This window comes from Pinus tabuliformis, chromosome X (genome assembly GCF_031772625.1).
Source record: "Pinus tabuliformis cultivar Carrire ecotype Pingquan chromosome X, CPIR1, whole genome shotgun sequence".
In the NCBI taxonomy this organism is placed as follows: Eukaryota; Viridiplantae; Streptophyta; class Pinopsida; order Pinales; family Pinaceae; genus Pinus; species Pinus tabuliformis.
This window is the reverse complement of record NC_142308.1, coordinates 1,138,706,343-1,138,724,201: the sequence shown is the minus strand read 5'-3', so window position 1 is coordinate 1,138,724,201 and position 17,859 is coordinate 1,138,706,343. Positions and strand designations below refer to the sequence as shown.

At 33.2% G+C, this 17,859-nt stretch overlaps 1 long non-coding RNA gene across 1 annotated transcript in view; it reads right to left on the bottom strand.

The window, feature by feature from the left end:
- Positions 1–2,802: 2,802 nt before the first annotated feature.
- The window catches only part of LOC149143856 (uncharacterized), a 34,507-nt gene continuing 19,450 nt past the window's right edge, over positions 2,803–17,859 (bottom strand). The window contains exon 3 of the long non-coding RNA XR_016265303.1: positions 2,803–3,066. This is a non-coding gene — a long non-coding RNA (uncharacterized LOC149143856). The remainder of the gene's footprint in view (positions 3,067–17,859) is intronic.

The following is a 17,859-nucleotide window of genomic DNA, read 5'->3' as shown; positions in this document are numbered from 1 at the left end:
GACTTGATCAAGGATCATCTTTTCTCGACTATCTTTGTCATGAAATGAAGCCTTGGTGTACTTTCCCAATGTACACCCTTTGCATGTGTGAACCTGCTCAAGTGTACCCTTGGGAATACTGGTAGAAATTTGTTGCATGATCTTCAAAGTGCCATGATGCAAGTGACCCAATCTCATGTGCCACAACTTATCGATGTCTCAGCTCTGCACCTTCTCATCTTTCATGCTCAAGGTAGCACAATATTCTACTACCAACTTGTAGATATTCTTCACTCGAATCCCTATCCTCTTCACCTATCCCGTGGCTATGTGATGAAGGAATGCCTTTCTCATATTGAATATCACATCATAGTCTCTATCCTCTAACATGGCAACATATACCAAGTTCTTATTCAAACCAGGGAGATACATAACATATTGCAAAGTGAGGGGAGAACCTGACTCCCTCTAAAAGATAACTATATTGATCCCAGTAGTGTTATACCTCCCGTCATCACCCATCTTGATATGCATCTGGAGATCCTTCTCCTCCAAGTTACTAAAGAGTTCTTTGTTACTAGTCATGTGGAAAGAAGCTCCACTATCCAGGTACCATACACTACCCATCATTGATAACACCATACAAGTGATGAGGGTAAATTCCAATTCGAATTGCAAGGCAAGAGCCTCACCTGCCACTCCTCCTGAGGGCTTCTTATCGGCCTTCTTGAGTGGACATTTTGTGGCAAAATGTCCCAGCTCGTGACAATGAAAACACTTGACTTTCAACATGACCTTCTTCTTTCCACTATGACAAGAATTTGATTTAGAATGGTATGACTTCCCCTTCCCTTTCTTTGCCTTACCTGCTAAGGCACAATTCTCCTCATCATCACCATTTGATGAGGATTTGCCTCTGGTGTTCCTGTGTATATCTTCTTGTACCAAATATGACCACAGTCGCTCCCAATATGGTAGCTGCTCCCTCCCATTAACAGAGTCCTAGTAACTTTTCTTGATCTTGGGAATTCCTAGAAGAGCTAGGCTCACCATATCGTCTTCGGAAATAGTAATCCTGACACTTCCAAGCTCATCCTGACAATGAGTGAACTTAGTTAAGTACTTCATAATTGAGTCGTCCTTCTCTATATTGATCTTTCTAAGTTTGTCCTCCAGTGCCACTTTCCTATGGTCACTACTATTTTGAAATAGGTTTGTCAATGTCTTCCACATTTCATATGGAGTATCCTTACCATGGAGGCTCGAGACAATGTGATCTCGAATTCCTTCAGGGATAATCCTTCTCACCTTTTCCACACACTTTCTCCATTCATCCAGACCTTTAACATCTGATTTTCGTGGCTTAGGAATGTCATGATCTATGAATTCCTTGAGACAATTGTCTTCCAGTATTGCCTCTATCCTGTCCTTCCAGGCTATGTAATTCAAGCTACCCTCCAAGGCATACTCAAGTCTCAAACCGCAGAAAGCCATATTTCTGATTTTGAAGTATGAACTGCAAATTTGATTTCACCTCCACAAAAAAACTCAAATTATCCTCTTCTATATTGTCTTCATCTCTAATACCATGCAAATTTTTACTTGTATATTCAACATCTTATGTGATATGCTAAAACACAAGACAATAATCTACTCTACTCTTTAGCAGAAACAAACATTGATCGATGAAAACAATAAGAAGAAAAGGAGGAATATCAATCACACATAACACAATATTTCTCTGGGGACGGTAACTGCTAAAAACCCCAACTATCTATATTGCATTAACCAAAAGATCTGAGAACAAAATACAATGCTTGTTCATCCTGAACAATCCCTGCACCAATACAATCTATCTCTCTGCCTTACAAGCCATCTCAAGCCAACACTTAGCCAATTCTGTCGCCTTCCAATCTCGTACTTCCTTACACAATTCCTAAGAGAAATAACCCATATTTAATTGGGAAATCCACTCTCCATAACTGCACAATCCAAACATAGGTCCTTAACTGATTGCATGCACCATCTGTACAACTCAGAAAATTATACAATTGATAGTACATTGTCCCTGAACTCTAATATCAACTGGGTCTTCCTCTGAACTGACATGCTTGAGTTATTTATGAGTGAATATTTAGTTAGCTGATGTGGCACTGAGGATGCACTGGTGCACTTCCCCACTACTAGACTCCTACTAGTTCCTCCAACAGTTAGAACTATTTTAACTGACAATAACTCAGTTAGATTGAGTTATCTAATTACAACTCAAAAGAACTCAACCTGGGCCCCTAAAATTTAGGGATCACTCTACATGAATCTAGATAGACTTCCAACTCAAATTTTTTAAGTCAATTAAGTCAATTTAACTTAATTAATTATTACAAGTTGCTATGAAAATAGAAATTTAATTCATAATTTAATTCAAGGACAAATTAAATTGGAATTTCTTGTTGCTATTTTTAACATTCTAAATATCGTTGTTGAAAAAATCGTATTTAGAGTGACGCACATTAATATAGGATGCCCCTGTATTCGTTTTCTCTTTTCTAGAAACATCGAACTATGAGAGTGCAATTATTGTGATATATAAATCCGTTAGTCATCAAAAAATCAACATATATCTTTTAACAACATTCTTATAAATTTAATTTTGATTAGTGCATTTGTATATTTTGTTGGGATTAATTTGTTATATCATCATATTTCACATCCCTTCATTATAATATTTAATCATCCATATATTTAATCAGTGGTGTAACATTTCACAGTGACATTAGACAATGCAATAAAATAAATTAAAATGTATTTTATTATATATGAATAATAGGCTTTTTGTCATACAAAATGGGATAGTTATTGGTAACCCCTTGTCTTTCAATTGGGACACTATGTCCATTACATTAAACAAAATGTCTTATTTTCACAAACAATTATTTCAAAAAATACAATAGCTTGCATTGATATCCAAATATATCATCATCCTTCAGTGGAATTGCTATCAATGCTCGAGTTGCTTCCATGACTTGGGTTATTTGGATGAATGTTTTGTTGATTGCATTGATTGTTTTCATCTTCTTCAAGTTCCATCTATAAACATAAAAATAAAGTGTAATCAGCGTTTCTACATTGGTGAAAATAATGAAAATTGAAATAAATAATATACATCAATGTAAATCGAAAAGCAAAGTACCATAACAAGAAGTAAGTCCTGAATTATACACATTCTTTCAAAACCAAATCTCATTCCTTCTTTCAACAACTCTTCTGCTCGCTTAGTTCCATACTTTGTTTCTTGCAAGTTTTATATCCCATAATAAATCATAGATTTAATATAAAGGATTTTTTTCTATTAATTATAAAATCAGAGAAGTGATACAACATAAATACTTACAAGTTCTACAATTAATTTTTGATATGCCAACATATACTCACAACCCATATTTAACCCAATGTCAATCAACTCTTTTGACGACTCTTCTTTGTATGTTAGCACCTATTTGAAGACATTCAAGGATGACTGGTGTAAAAAAACTTAAAATATACAAAAATGAAATCTTAAGTTGTTACAAGGAAATATTAACAATTGCTCACAAACTTTGATATCGACCCTTTTCTTCTTTGTCATCTTGTTTCATGTGCTGAATGAGTTCCATTTTGTTTTGTTTTTTGCAAGGAAATACTTGAAAATTAATATTTAATGCTAAATTATTTGTTTATATGGACGTAATAGAAAAAATCAATGATTACATGCAATTGAAGCATGTTGTTGTTGTAATAGAAAAAATCAATGATTACATGCAATTGAAGCATGTTGTTGTTGAGATGACTCCTCCTGTGATGCGATTATCTCCATTTCTTTGGACATCTCCTTGTACACCTTTTTGAACATTCCTACTAGCACATTTCAGATATCAGCTCGTCGATTATTTGGGATTTTCATAATTTTCATGAAAAAGTAATAAACTATTTTTATATTGATATATGAAAACTAAATATAAAAAAATTGATATTAATAAATGAATTCTTTGTAGTAATATATACATATAATTCTAGAAAAAAATTAATTAGGAATATTACTTTTTGAATAATTTTTTTTTTGTTGTATGTTTCTTCTATTGCAAGTTTGACACGTCTCATTAACTATTGCTCTAGAAACACTTCCTGTAGTTTAAATATAACTTGGTTCTTGGAATCATTGGATTGATTTCTATATTGTAAGTGGAAAGTAGTCTATACATTTGTTCCACTATATCCCTCATAGTTATGTAAAATATTTCCCCCCTTTCATTAACCTCTAGCACCACTCCAAATGAGCTAAAGACTAATTCATCGTTATTTACATGTTCTATAATTTGTTTTTTCTTAGAATGACAATATTTTCTTTCGTTATTTACATGTTCTATAATTTGTTTTTTCTTAGAATGACAATATTTTCTTTCGTCATTGGTCCCTATAGAACATTAAACATAGGTGAATTAATAGATTGTTTGAAACATAATATATAATATTCTTAATTATATTATTAATGAAAATTCAGATAAAGAAAAACTCATATTGAATAATATTTTTTCATTCACCTGATTCATTCTTTTGCAATTTTTCTATTAGGATTTTACGCTCTTCTACACATAGATCAGAAAGAATCTTATCGAGCTTCCTCATTTTGTGTCTCTAAATGACACACACTAACCAATACATATTAGTTAAACTTACATATAGTTCAAACATATTAATTTTGTAAAGAATTTACAAAGAAGTTGTCTTTTCTTCATTTTTAGATCCGCTATCATTGTATCGATCAGTATTTTTGTTACTTGACAACTTCTTGGTCATTTTCTTATCAATATACAACCCGTGTCAATTAATACAAAAGATATTAGATATATTTTCTAATGAATCACATAATTTTTAGCCAAAAAGAGGTTTGGTAACCGGTGCGGTTATATTCATAAATGCACCCGTGCGTTTAATTTAGTAAATGAACTAGGCCATTTAATTATTGACTTTAAATTATGATAGTGTGATATGTAGCACCATCACAGTAAAAAAAAACATAAAATATTAAACACAAGCTTTTTGGATTTAAGATTCCTACTTGATAGAGGCAAACTAGTGTATTATATTACACAGGGCACACCGATAAATATAAATCATTTAAAAAAAAACAAATAGGGACGGTAGTGTTTGGATCCAATTAAATAAGTAGTCCCCCTTCCTTACATGTCAAATTCCATATATATAGTAACACAAACTCATTAAATATAAAATGCCTAAAATGAAAAGCCCTAATTGTGAAGTGATAAAGGGAGTTGAATCCTCGGGTGAAATTTTTCAAACACATAAGAAAAAAGAAGCAAGGGTTTAAGGTAAGTATTTATTTTTTTCAATTTTAATTAAATTTAAATAGGAAAAAATATTATTAGTAAAATCAATAGTAATTTTTTAACTATGCAGGGTTTTTAGTGAATCACCATACCTTTCAATTTCTAACCTTCTGAATAATTCTGTTGTTCCAAACTATTCTATTTCTCCACAGTGCTCCCAATATGTCTCTCTTGCAAATCTTTTCCTTGAAATTTTGGGAAAAATAATGAAATTGTGAATAGCTTCTAACTATTTATAAGACTTTATGAAATTAGGTTTAGAAAAATAAATTACCATTTCTTTTCAATTTTAAAAAAATAGAATCGCACCCTTTTTTTAATCTATTTTTCAGTTTTTCAGAACATTGGTGTGTTTCATAGTAAAAATCATCAGTGTGTTTAAGAGTAAAGTGCACCAATTAAGATTACTTATTATTGTGCTAAATTTTTTTAACACACTAATATGATAAAATTCCTTTTTTATTTTCGAAATCCAGGAAATCGGTGTGGTTATTATTTTGACACATTTTTGTGGTTATTATTTAAACCCGTCGATGTAGTTAATTTTACAAGAGAACCAATATGCTTTAAAAGTTGTTTGAATTTTTATTTTCACATAAAATGACATATTCATGTCAAATTATTGTTTAGGATGCATCCATTCAGTTTTTCAGAACATTGGTGTGTTTCATAGTAAAAATCATCAGTGTGTTTAAGAGTAAAGTGCACCAATTAAGATTACTTATTATTGTGCTAAATTTTTTTAACACACTAATATGATAAAATTCCTTTTTTATTTTCGAAATCCAGGAAATCGGTGTGGTTATTATTTTGACACATTTTTGTGGTTATTATTTAAACCCGTCGATGTAGTTAATTTTACAAGAGAACCAATATGCTTTAAAAGTTGTTTGAATTTTTATTTTCACATAAAATGACATATTCATGTCAAATTATTGTTTAGGATGCATCCACATGAGTTACAGTAGTTCATAGTATATTTTTTCTACTTAAAGTTGTGTTATTCATGAAAATGGTTTGAAAACTATATTGAAATTCAAATTGTGGTTATACGGTTCTCGAAATTAATTTTAGGTATATACACACAAAAAATTACTGCTGATTTTTCTCAAATGCAAGGATAAAATCTCATAATATGAAATGGCCAATGCTTCAAATTCCAACTCATTCCATATTGCTTATATTCCTTCACGGGGTTCTCCCTTGTGTTTCATAGTAAAAATCATCAGTGTGTTTAAGAGTAAAGTGCACCAATTAAGATTACTTATTATTGTGCTAAATTTTTTAACACACTAATATGATAAAATTCCCTTTTTATTTTCAAAATCCAAGAAATCGGTGTGGTTATTATTTTGACACATTTTTGTGGTTATTATTTAAACCCGTCGATGTAGTTAATTTTACAAGAGAACCAATATGCTTTAAAAGTTGTTTGAATTTTTATTTTCACATAAAATGACATATTCATGTCAAATTATTGTTTAGGATGCATCCACATGAGTTACAGTAGTTCATAGTATATTTTTTCTACTTAAAGTTGTGTTATTCATGAAAATGGTTTGAAAACTATATTGAAATTCAAATTGTGGTTATACGGTTCTCGAAATTAATTTTAGGTATATACACACAAAAAATTACTGCTGATTTTTCTCAAATGCAAGGATAAAATCTCATAATATGAAATGGCCAATGCTTCAAATTCCAACTCATTCCATATTGCTTAAATTCCTTCACGGGGTTCTCCCTTTCCATCATCAATAAGTTTGGATTTTATTTATATTTTGATTATCTAATTGATTTTTTTTTAATCCTTGTCAATTTGAATAAAATCACATCCAAATTTGTAGGAACCTAATTCAGAATTGAGTTCAAATGAAAAAAGTATTCCACTAGTTCAAAAATGCTAGAATCTCTTATTAGGAGCAACATACCGCAAGTAGTTGGTAAATGAAAATGGATAACCACTTTACCCTACCAATTGTAACATGCCATCTTCTAGCTGCAATCATAGATCAAGGATAGTAATAGTTGCTTGATATAATGTAAGTTCAATAAACCAATTGCATTTTTCTTATTAATATAATTGATTCACTAATGTTCAATATTTTTTGAAATTAGGATTCTAGTGATGATAAGCGAACCACCTACCATTTTCAAGTGCACCCCACTACAATGTCAAATTGAGAGAAGGAAACATTAAGAGAAAAATTTGGAGCTGAAGCATAAAAATAATGGTTGAATCAACCACCTATTCAGTTCCAACTATTTCCAAAATCACTAATTAGGAATGATCGTAACAATAGTAGTTTTTCATTGATAATTAGCAATGGAGGAAATGAAATAGAGATTGGTATGGATGATTACTTATGGGATATGAATGTCATGGAGACAATGTTGTTAGATGCATTTCAGAACAATGAGCTAGGGGACGATGCTCATATCATTGATACATTCTTCGAAAGCCTAAAATCTGCTTCTACCACCCCTCTCTTTGAACTTGGTGTCTAGTCAAATTGTACCTAGATGGGGACAATGATGTTACTATACAAGTCAAAAGAAAATTTTGGCATGTCGAATGCATGTTTCTCGACAATATTGAGGTAATTGACCATCATCAATTCCCTTATATTTTGAGAAATCTTGTTACACAATCAACATTAAAAATGGTCAATTTTATGAACATTAAATATTAACATTTACATTTTTATTTCCCACCAACTGTAGGTTATTCAAAGACAATTTTCTTCTGACTGATAATGTCTTGCTCAGTAGATACAAAGAGGCAAATCAGTTGTTGAAAATGTTGGGTTTTCGGTACATATCATATCATGTATGTCTCAATTATTGTATTCTATATAGAGGAGAATATGCAGATAAAGAGATGTCTCTGAAATATGGGCATGGAAGGTACCATAAAACAAAAAAAAAGAGTAAATCACATGGTCCTCCTCATAATATATTGAGGCACATTCCTATAATCCCAAGGATTCAAAGGCTCTTTCATTGCAAAGAATTAGCTATGTTGCATGGATGGTATGCCTCACACAAAAGTGAGTCAAGAGTTATGTGAATCTCAACAGATTTGATAACCATGAAGCATATAGAGGATACATGGCCTAAAAAATTCAACGATGTGTAAAAATTCTATGACTCAGCATATCCATGGATGGCGTCAATCCATATTCCCCCCAAAACAACAACTATTCTATTTTTCATGTAGTAGTGATCAATAACAATATCCCCGCATGGGTGTCCATGAAGAATGAACATCTTATGTTGGGTCTCATAGTCCCTGGTAGAAGACAATTGAAGAATATGGATGCCTATTTACAACCATTGGTAGATGAATTGAAGGAATTATGGGAAGGGATACATATATATGATGTATCAAGACCCATCACAATAGAGAGGAGTTTTATGTTGTATGGCATATGTGCTTACACGACACATGATTATCCAGGCTTAGGAGTTTTCTCTATTAAATTACATGTTTGTTGACTTTTTAATATATGTAACATTATTGTTTTCATATCAATTTAATTCACTGCAATTGTTCTGATCTTAATGATTCCTAACGTGCCTTGTATACAATAATCTCATAGGTCTTGTAACAAAAGGGTATCATGGATGTAAATTTTTTGGACGTTCTCTGAAGGCTGCGTGGTCCAACCACCTACGAGATCCAGCACATGAATCCTCCAAGGTATTCCTCCCAGCAAAACACCCTTACAAAAGAGCAACATATGCTTTTAATGGTAAACCAGAGAGAACCCAAAGGCCTCCAATATTGACACTAGCTAAATGGATTAGAGCATATGAGAGAGAGAAGGAGAAGGAGACTACATAAATGTTTGATTCAAATGGAGAGCCTATGTTCGATGATCCATAATTATTCGACACCTATATTAATAAATTTCCCATTGGGATGGTAAGGAAAATTGTCTTTTATGAGCTCCCATATTGCGAGCATATTAAGATTTCCCACTTACTATATCCCCTACATTTATTGAAAAATGTTTCATCTTCTTTATGGAGGCACATATCGTCGAAAGAAAATGACACATTGGCTGTTAGGATAGATCTTATTTCTTCAAAAACTAAAAAGAAACATTCGCCAAGACAAGAAAGTAGAGGAGAGGTTGGTCCCTCTTGGTCTTTAAAAGAAGGTAATGTCCCATGTATTTTAAATAAAGATAACCTTTCTTTGGAAAATTAAGTTATAATGGATGTGAGGGCGCCTTATTTATATGGGTCTTCACTACGATGTTGCTTCATTGTGGAAGACCATTTGTCAGGGTTGAAATCACATGACCATTTGAACATTCTAAGAGTACATATGTCAAAAACATGATTTTATTATTCGTTATTATGTTTATGTCGTGGTATAAAATATAATTAATTTTTGTATGTGTTTACTTTGTAGTGTCATTATCCTTTGCTTATGCATGGATATGTTAACCATGACTTCCCCCAAGACCTACGACATGCCATATCTTAATTATCTACATTTGTAAGTTGGATCACATCAAAGGAGATCCATATGGCTAACATTCCATGGTGGCGTCAAGAGATAGTTGAGATTGTTTGTATGTTTGAGAAAGAACTTCCAACGATTTTCATGGACTTGCAGGTTCATCTTCTAATTTACCTAGTAGACAAGTTTGAATTATTTGGGGTGGTTTCTTGTCATTGGATGTTCTTCTTAGAGAGGTACATGAAGAAATTGAAAGGTTTTGTTTGAAAAAGGGAAAAACCCAAGGGGTCTATCAAAGAGGGGTACATATCATATGAGTCTTTCTATTATGCCAGCGAGTACATGAAGTAGATGGAAAACACACCAAGTGCGGTAATTTGGGATGATGAAAGGGATGAAGACAAAAGAGAAGTGGAGATTCTCAAAACGAATAGAGAAAGGTGCATGATAAAGAGTAAGTAACTTATCATTTGTTAAATTTCTAGATAATAACTATTCACACTGAAATTCATAATGTATATATTGATCTCATACGTACTATATATGTATGTTTGATTTCATTAGCGAATTCAAAAAGTGAATCCATCAATAAATTCATTCTTTACAATTTGGAAGCGACATAGCCGTGGGTCACATTGTATGTACAAAAGAGGGGGAAATGGGATACTGACATGAATGAATTTAGATAGTTGAATTGTAGAACAATTCTTTATCCTAATCATTTAAAAGAAAATATGCCAATGATATGCCCCAATAATTGGGTTGTTGACTAAGTCAGAGAGAAATACAGTGCATCTAATGGTTACCTACGTGTTGGAGAGGATACGCTAAACATAAGGATTGGGTACAACAACTCAATAATAATATCTTTCTATACATTTTTAATTTCATAATGCACCTTTGAATTATAAAATATATATTTTATATTTTAATTATGTTCAGGTTATTAGACACGTAACAGTTTTTTATAGGTGCATTTGTTCTCATCTATGTGGATATATGGACATAATTTTCATTCGGAGGATGTCGATGATGGACGCATGGCACAGCAATGTGGATTGGAAGTTGAGTTCAACCAATCTAGTTGTGCTCGCCACCGTGATCAAAACCTAATACAGGGGACATTAAGTTAAGTATGAAATATACAAGAGATCATTGAAGTGGAGATCTCTTCATCCAATGTGTTATTTTTAGGTGCAAATGGTGGGACACCTTTGATCGGAATAATGTAAAGGAAGATCACGATAGTGGGTTGATATCTATCAACTCTAGAAAGATGTGGCATGAAGATAGGGAGCCTTATGTTTTCCCCAAACACTGCAACAAAGAGCTTTTTTACCCATATGTGTTGGATAGGGATTGGTGTGTCATATTAAGACACAATCCTAAATCAAAACATGTTTTTAGAACCTATGACATAGCATGTGTGTTTGTGGCATACTAAACAGTACCCTTAATTTGACTACATATTGGAAAATACCTCTAAAAGTCACATTATTTAACCCCATACCAAGACAAACCCAATACACCTTCCCCACTTAAAAAAACCCTAATTTCACTAGATATTGTAGGTATCCATATTTTCATTATAAAAAATTATACCCCTTCATATTTTTTCATTAACTTTGAGCTCCATTTTTTATACCTCCCAATATAAAAACCCTTTATCCCTTGTTATATGCTCATTATATTATGCCATTTTTTCCTCAATATATATCCCCCAATATGAATGCACGTGGTATGGTATTTCCCCCCCAATGAAGCTCCCTTGGATACATTATAAAATTAACAAAGCTATATGAAAAAGGGAAGATAGATGGTGACATTTTTGTTTATGACTAGATATGATATATATTGAACATAACTATATGCATATGGTCCGCTGACATTCTAGTTATTGTGTTTGAATTTCATGGGTTCGAGAAAGACAAAACGATATTCCATATTATGCAATTTGGTACTAGTGTATGACATTTGCATTATGAACCTCTCAAATAGATACTACAACAAAAAAACATTTCATGTCCTATTGAAGCAGCTAATGAAAAGCAATGTATAGAAGAATCCAATTAAAAAAGTAGTGCATTAATATGCATCAATTTGAAAACATGGACATGAATGAAAATGGCATACAAAATGACAAAAAAAATTATGAATGCAAACAAGAGATCATTACTCTCAATGCATTGAATCAAAAACGTATAATAAACAAAGACGTTTTTGAAACAAGTGCTCTTAGAAAATTATGCAAGCCATTAAATTCTAGATCTAAGAACTTGGACATTAATGAAGATAGTATGGAACTTACTACAAGGCCTATCAATGTAAGAATAATACCATGTTCTTTGTTGCATGAAAATAAAAAAAATCATAAGAAAAAAAATTCATTGAAACAAGTCGAATTACAAGACGATCGAAACGATGAAAGTCAATATAGGATAGCATATTTGCTAAAGAACATAAAGAATTGTTATAGATTTTTTATTATACATCTGAAACAATGGATGAAAAATAATACTTTAAGAAAATATAAGATGTTCTTGTTTATGACTGTGTGACTTGCAATCAAACTTGGTTTAAAAGAGATGTCATAGAAAAACAAGCCAACAATTTGTCCAAAATTAAGTGCATATTCAAAAAATGTAGAAAGGCGCTAGACAATGACAAAGTTATCAAATTTGTTGTAATAAAAAACTTTCCATAGTGAAAAAAAATTATGAATGGGAGGAATGACTGATATCATTGTGATTACCATTTTTTCAAATACGAGAACGTGAACAATGATTTAGAAAACCACAATTATCATTGACTGGTCAAATAATCAATGTACCTACTGACATATCTTGAATTCAAATTGCACTTCCTCATGACATAAATTAATCTAGTATTGTGGCCATGGTAATTAAAGGATGTTTAGTGTTTAAAATAATATTTATTGTTAGGCGAATATGTGTTCATGATGTCATGAGGGCATTGAGACGATTGTGTAAAAATCCACTCTATAGACTAAAGAATGTCAAAATAAATGAAAACTGGAAACAAGTCTTTGATCAAAACAAAGATGCATATTCATTTGAGATATATGCAAATACAAAAATTAGTGATGATAATGATTACTATGATCAAGAGGTGGTAACAAAAATGCAATTACGTGGATTTAGTGATTCATATAGTATTTATGATCTTCATAATAATCAAATGAACATTGCTATGGGAGAAGGCTATAAGCCTTTAGGCATAATTAGAGATAATCATTCAGAAGAGATGAGCTTTACCTCATTGTTTTACAAAAAAAAATGATTAGAAAGTGTTACGACAAACTTTACATATAAGGATATTGCTAAATGGGAATTTTTGCATCACGATCATGATTTTGTGTATCATATAATGAATTTATTTTACAAAATAGTGTGAATTATCCTCAATCAAGTATTTAGTTGTATTTGGATTCATATAAGAAAATGACAATTAAAAGGAAAAATAATAATAGCTAAGGAAGTTAAAACAATGACAAATTTGAAACACATTCTTGCATCGAACATTTCCTATATGGATTTTAAATGAATACGAACATCATCGAACTATTTTTAACATTTGCGCAAGAACTTATATGCAATGATTTGAAAGTTAGGTCCACCCACTTTCTTTGTTTCATTTAGCAGTGTTAAACATATCTAGGAGCCTTTAGTAAAGACTTTGAAACAAATACATCGAGAAAAAAAATTCATGTACTGAAAATGAAGTAGATGAAGATGATATTGATAGCAAGTGACAATAAATGACCATGTTACATGTGTATGATATTACAGAAGCAAAATGAATGCTTTATGTTAGTTAATTTCACATGAGTCCAAGTACTATGGTGATGTTGTTACTATTTTTTTGTAACAAAATTCCAAAATCGAGGAAGCCAACATGAACATGGATTGATATGGATTTAAAATCCTCCCATATATGGAACAAGTACAAATATTGAAATCGAAAAGTTCGTTGACAAGTACTTTTCATGCAATTCAACTGTACTACCTACAAATCTGAAAAATATTGAACATCGTTGTCACACAAGCACATGTAGGAAAGGAAAAAAGATGCATCGCAGGTTCAATTTTCCAATACCACCAATGCCAAGAAGACAAATAATTGAGCCCGTGGGATTCGACAATAAAAAAGCAAAGGTGAATGCAAGAGCCATATTTGATTCACTAAAGCATATGGAACATGATGAGACATATACATTTGATAGTTTTCTAGAAAAAATAGGTATAATTGAATCTGTTTATATCCATGCAATTCAGTTTACTATGAAATGAAAAACATTTTTTTTGAAAAGAAAAACAACAAACATTTGGACTAATAGCTTTTCTCGACATATTTTTTTAATATGGGGTGCAAATATTGATGCTCAATTTGTACTTGACTCATATGCTACAACTAGTTATTGTAGTTCATATATGTTATAGCTAGATAAAACAATGACATCGATTTAAACATGTGCAAAGTGAGTGTCAAAAAAAATATGGTGATATCATAGAAACAATTGCAAGACTTCAAAAATATTTAGTGAACTTACAATAATTTTTTGCACAACAAGTTGCATGTATGTCGATGCCATTGAAAACTAGTTCAAGAAAATGTATATTTATTAATACTTCAACAATATATGATAGAACTCTTTTACTAAAGAGACCAAAAGTCCTAAAACGCCAATTGGATGATTTATAAAACATAACATGTTTATGAATTCTTGATCACTATGTTCAACTGCCATAAAACATTAAACTTGTATATTTAGTGGAATTTTCATCATGTTATATGCTACTGGGAAAAAAAGAGAGGAGGTGTTGAGAGTGTAGGTTTTAACCCCATACAGAAATTACCTGCATATGAATTCTAAAACACATAAAATAAACAATGTGAGAGCATAACACATAAAACACATATACACAGATATTTTCCCCTGGATCCCAAAACTGGGACTACTAGCTTGATTTTTCATTATGTTCCTTTCAATGTTACAATACATATTTATACATGTCGAAGCATCCAATACCATGGACCGAAAAACCATCGCATCCAAAACCATTTACCGAAAACCATCGCGTCCAAAAACATGTGCAAAAATCATGCACAAAACCATAAGTGGGTCCGCCAACCTAACATAAGGTCCAAAACCAAAATTTTCTAGGGCGCTGCCCCGGACCCCATAAAGTGGGGTTACAGGTGCCCCTCAAACCCCCTGTGACCTCCCCCCCCAACCCCTAGTTAACTACGTGGGCTAGTCATGGAAAGAATATAACACAACCCAACATTCTCCCACTTGTTGTTTTCTTTCCATAGGGGGCCACAAGACAGCTTAGTCATTTATCCAGCCCTGCAACGCCCATTGTTTCTCTACACCAAGAGAACTTCTCAGAGCTCATAGATTTTGTCAATGCATCTGTAGTGTTCTTCAAAGTGTCCACCTTTAACAGCAACACCTTTTTGTCTTCTATCATATCCCTCACAAAGTGATATTGAACATCAATGTGCTTTGTCTTTAAATGATATGCAGGGTTTTTTTCCAAGAAAATTGCACTTTGGCTGTCACAGTCTATCGTTATAGCTCCTTGTACTAACCCCATACTTGAACACAATCTCTGCAACCAAACTGCTTCCTTGTTTCCATGAGTGGCTACCATGTATTCTGCCTCTGTAGTTGATAGTGTCACTACAGATTGTTTCCTAATCATCCAAATGACTGCACCTCCAAATAGGTTAAACACATACCCACTTGTAGATCTTCTCTGATCCAGATCTCCATCCCAGTCTGCATCAACAAAGCCACGAATATCCAAAACTATATACAATCCTGGTCTTCCTTGGTAGCACAAACCATAATCACTAGTGCCACGCAAATACCTGAAAATCCGCTTCACTGTTGTCCAGTGCTCCTTCCCTGGTTTTGACATAAACCTGCTCAATACTCCTACTGCATGTGCAATGTCTGATCTAGTACAAACCATTGCATACATCAGGCTACCAACTGCACTTGCATATGGAACACAGGACATGTCCTCTTCCTCTTCTAGTCTCTTGGAACACTGTTCAGCAGATAACCTCACACCTACAGGAATAGGAACCTTCACCTGTTTACTATCCTACATATTAAACCTCTGCAGTATTGTCTCGACATACTTCCTCTGGTTTAACCAGAGCTTCCTCTTTGCCCGATCTCTTTTAATTTCCATGCCCAAAATATAGTTTGCAGCACCAAGATCTTTCATGTCAAATTTGGAGGAAAATTGGGTCTTCAAATCCTGGATAATTTCTTTGTCATTTCCAATCAGCAACATATCATCCACATACAAGACCAGATAAATAACATGGTCACCAATTAATTTAAAATACACACAGTGATCCTCTTTGCTTCTGTTGAAGCCAAGTCCCTGTATAAATGTATCAAATTTCTGATACCACATCCTTAGTGACTGTTTTAACCCATACAAAGACTTCTTTAACTTGCATACCAATTCTTTCTTACCCTTCATCACAAAGCCTTCAGGTTGCTTCATGTATATTTCCTCTTCCAGATCCACGTGAAGAAATTTTGTCTTGACATCCATTTGTTCTACCTCAAAGTCAAAAGCAGCAACAACAGATAATAGCAATCTAATAGAAGCTACCTTGGCAATAGGAGAAAAAATATCAACAAAATCAATTCTCGACACCTGGGAATAACCTTTTGCTACCAACCAAGCTTTGTATTTCTCCACCTTTGCTTCTGCATTTGTCTTCTTCTTGAACACCCATTTGCTGCCAATGGGTTTCCTTCCAGCCGGAACCTCCACCAGACCCCAAGCCTTTTTTTGTGCAAAGATGCCATTTCATCAACCATGGCCTCTTTCTAGAGTTTTCCATCCTTTGAATCCACTGCTTCCTTCACAGTTCTGGGATCATCATCAGTAATAGACAAAGAAAAATTTGAACAAAAAGCAGATGGACTATACCTTTCTGGCTGCCTTTTTTCTCGAACTGATATTCTCACACCCGGAGTTTGTGGCTCTTCATCTTCTGATTCCTCCTCTGCTGTAGAGTTTGATTCTTCCTCCTTTAGCTCAAAATATATCTTCTCAGGCTCCTTTGGTTGGAATTCATGTTTAATAACATCTTTCACCTCTCTAAACACCACATCTCGGCTGTACACAACCTTCCTTGTTACTGGGTTCCAAAGCTTATAACCCTTTAAACCATCCTTATACCCAATAAATATTCACTTTTCAGATTTACTATCCAACTTGGTTAGTTTCTCCTCTGGAACATGTACATATGCATCACATCCAAATACCCTTAGATGTGAAAGAGAGGGTTTCTTACTAGTCCATACCTCTTGTGGAGTCTTATCCTCCAACGCTGATGAAGGTGACCTATTAACCAGGTAACATGCAGTATCCACCGCCTCTGCCCAGAATTCCTGTCCTAACCCGGCACCACTGAGTATGCTTCTTGCCCTTTCCATCAACATCTTATTCATTCTTTCTGCAACTCCATTTTTCTGAGGTGTATATGGAGTAGTCTTCTATCATGCTATACCACACTTCTTACAGAATTCTTCAAATTCCTTGCTGCAAAACTCTCTGCCATTATCTGTCCTTAGCACCTTTATCTTCTTCTCTGTCTGATTTTCCATGAGAGCCTTAAATTCTTTAAACCTGTCAAAGACTTTAGACTTCTTCTTAAGGAAATATATCCATGTATTCCTTGAGAAGTCATATATAAATGATACATAGTACACAAAATTACCTAGTGATGGAACCTTCACAGGTTCAAACACATCACTGTGCACAAGCTCTAATATTTATTTCGCCCTCTTACTACCAAAGGGGAAACTCACCCGATTCTGCTTCCCATATACACAATTTTCACATAAATCAAAATCCAAAGAGCTATTACTCATACCTTATACCATACCTTTACCATGAAGTATTTGAAGGCCCTTCTCTCCAATATGTCCAAGCATTTGATGCCACAGCATGGTCTTTTCTC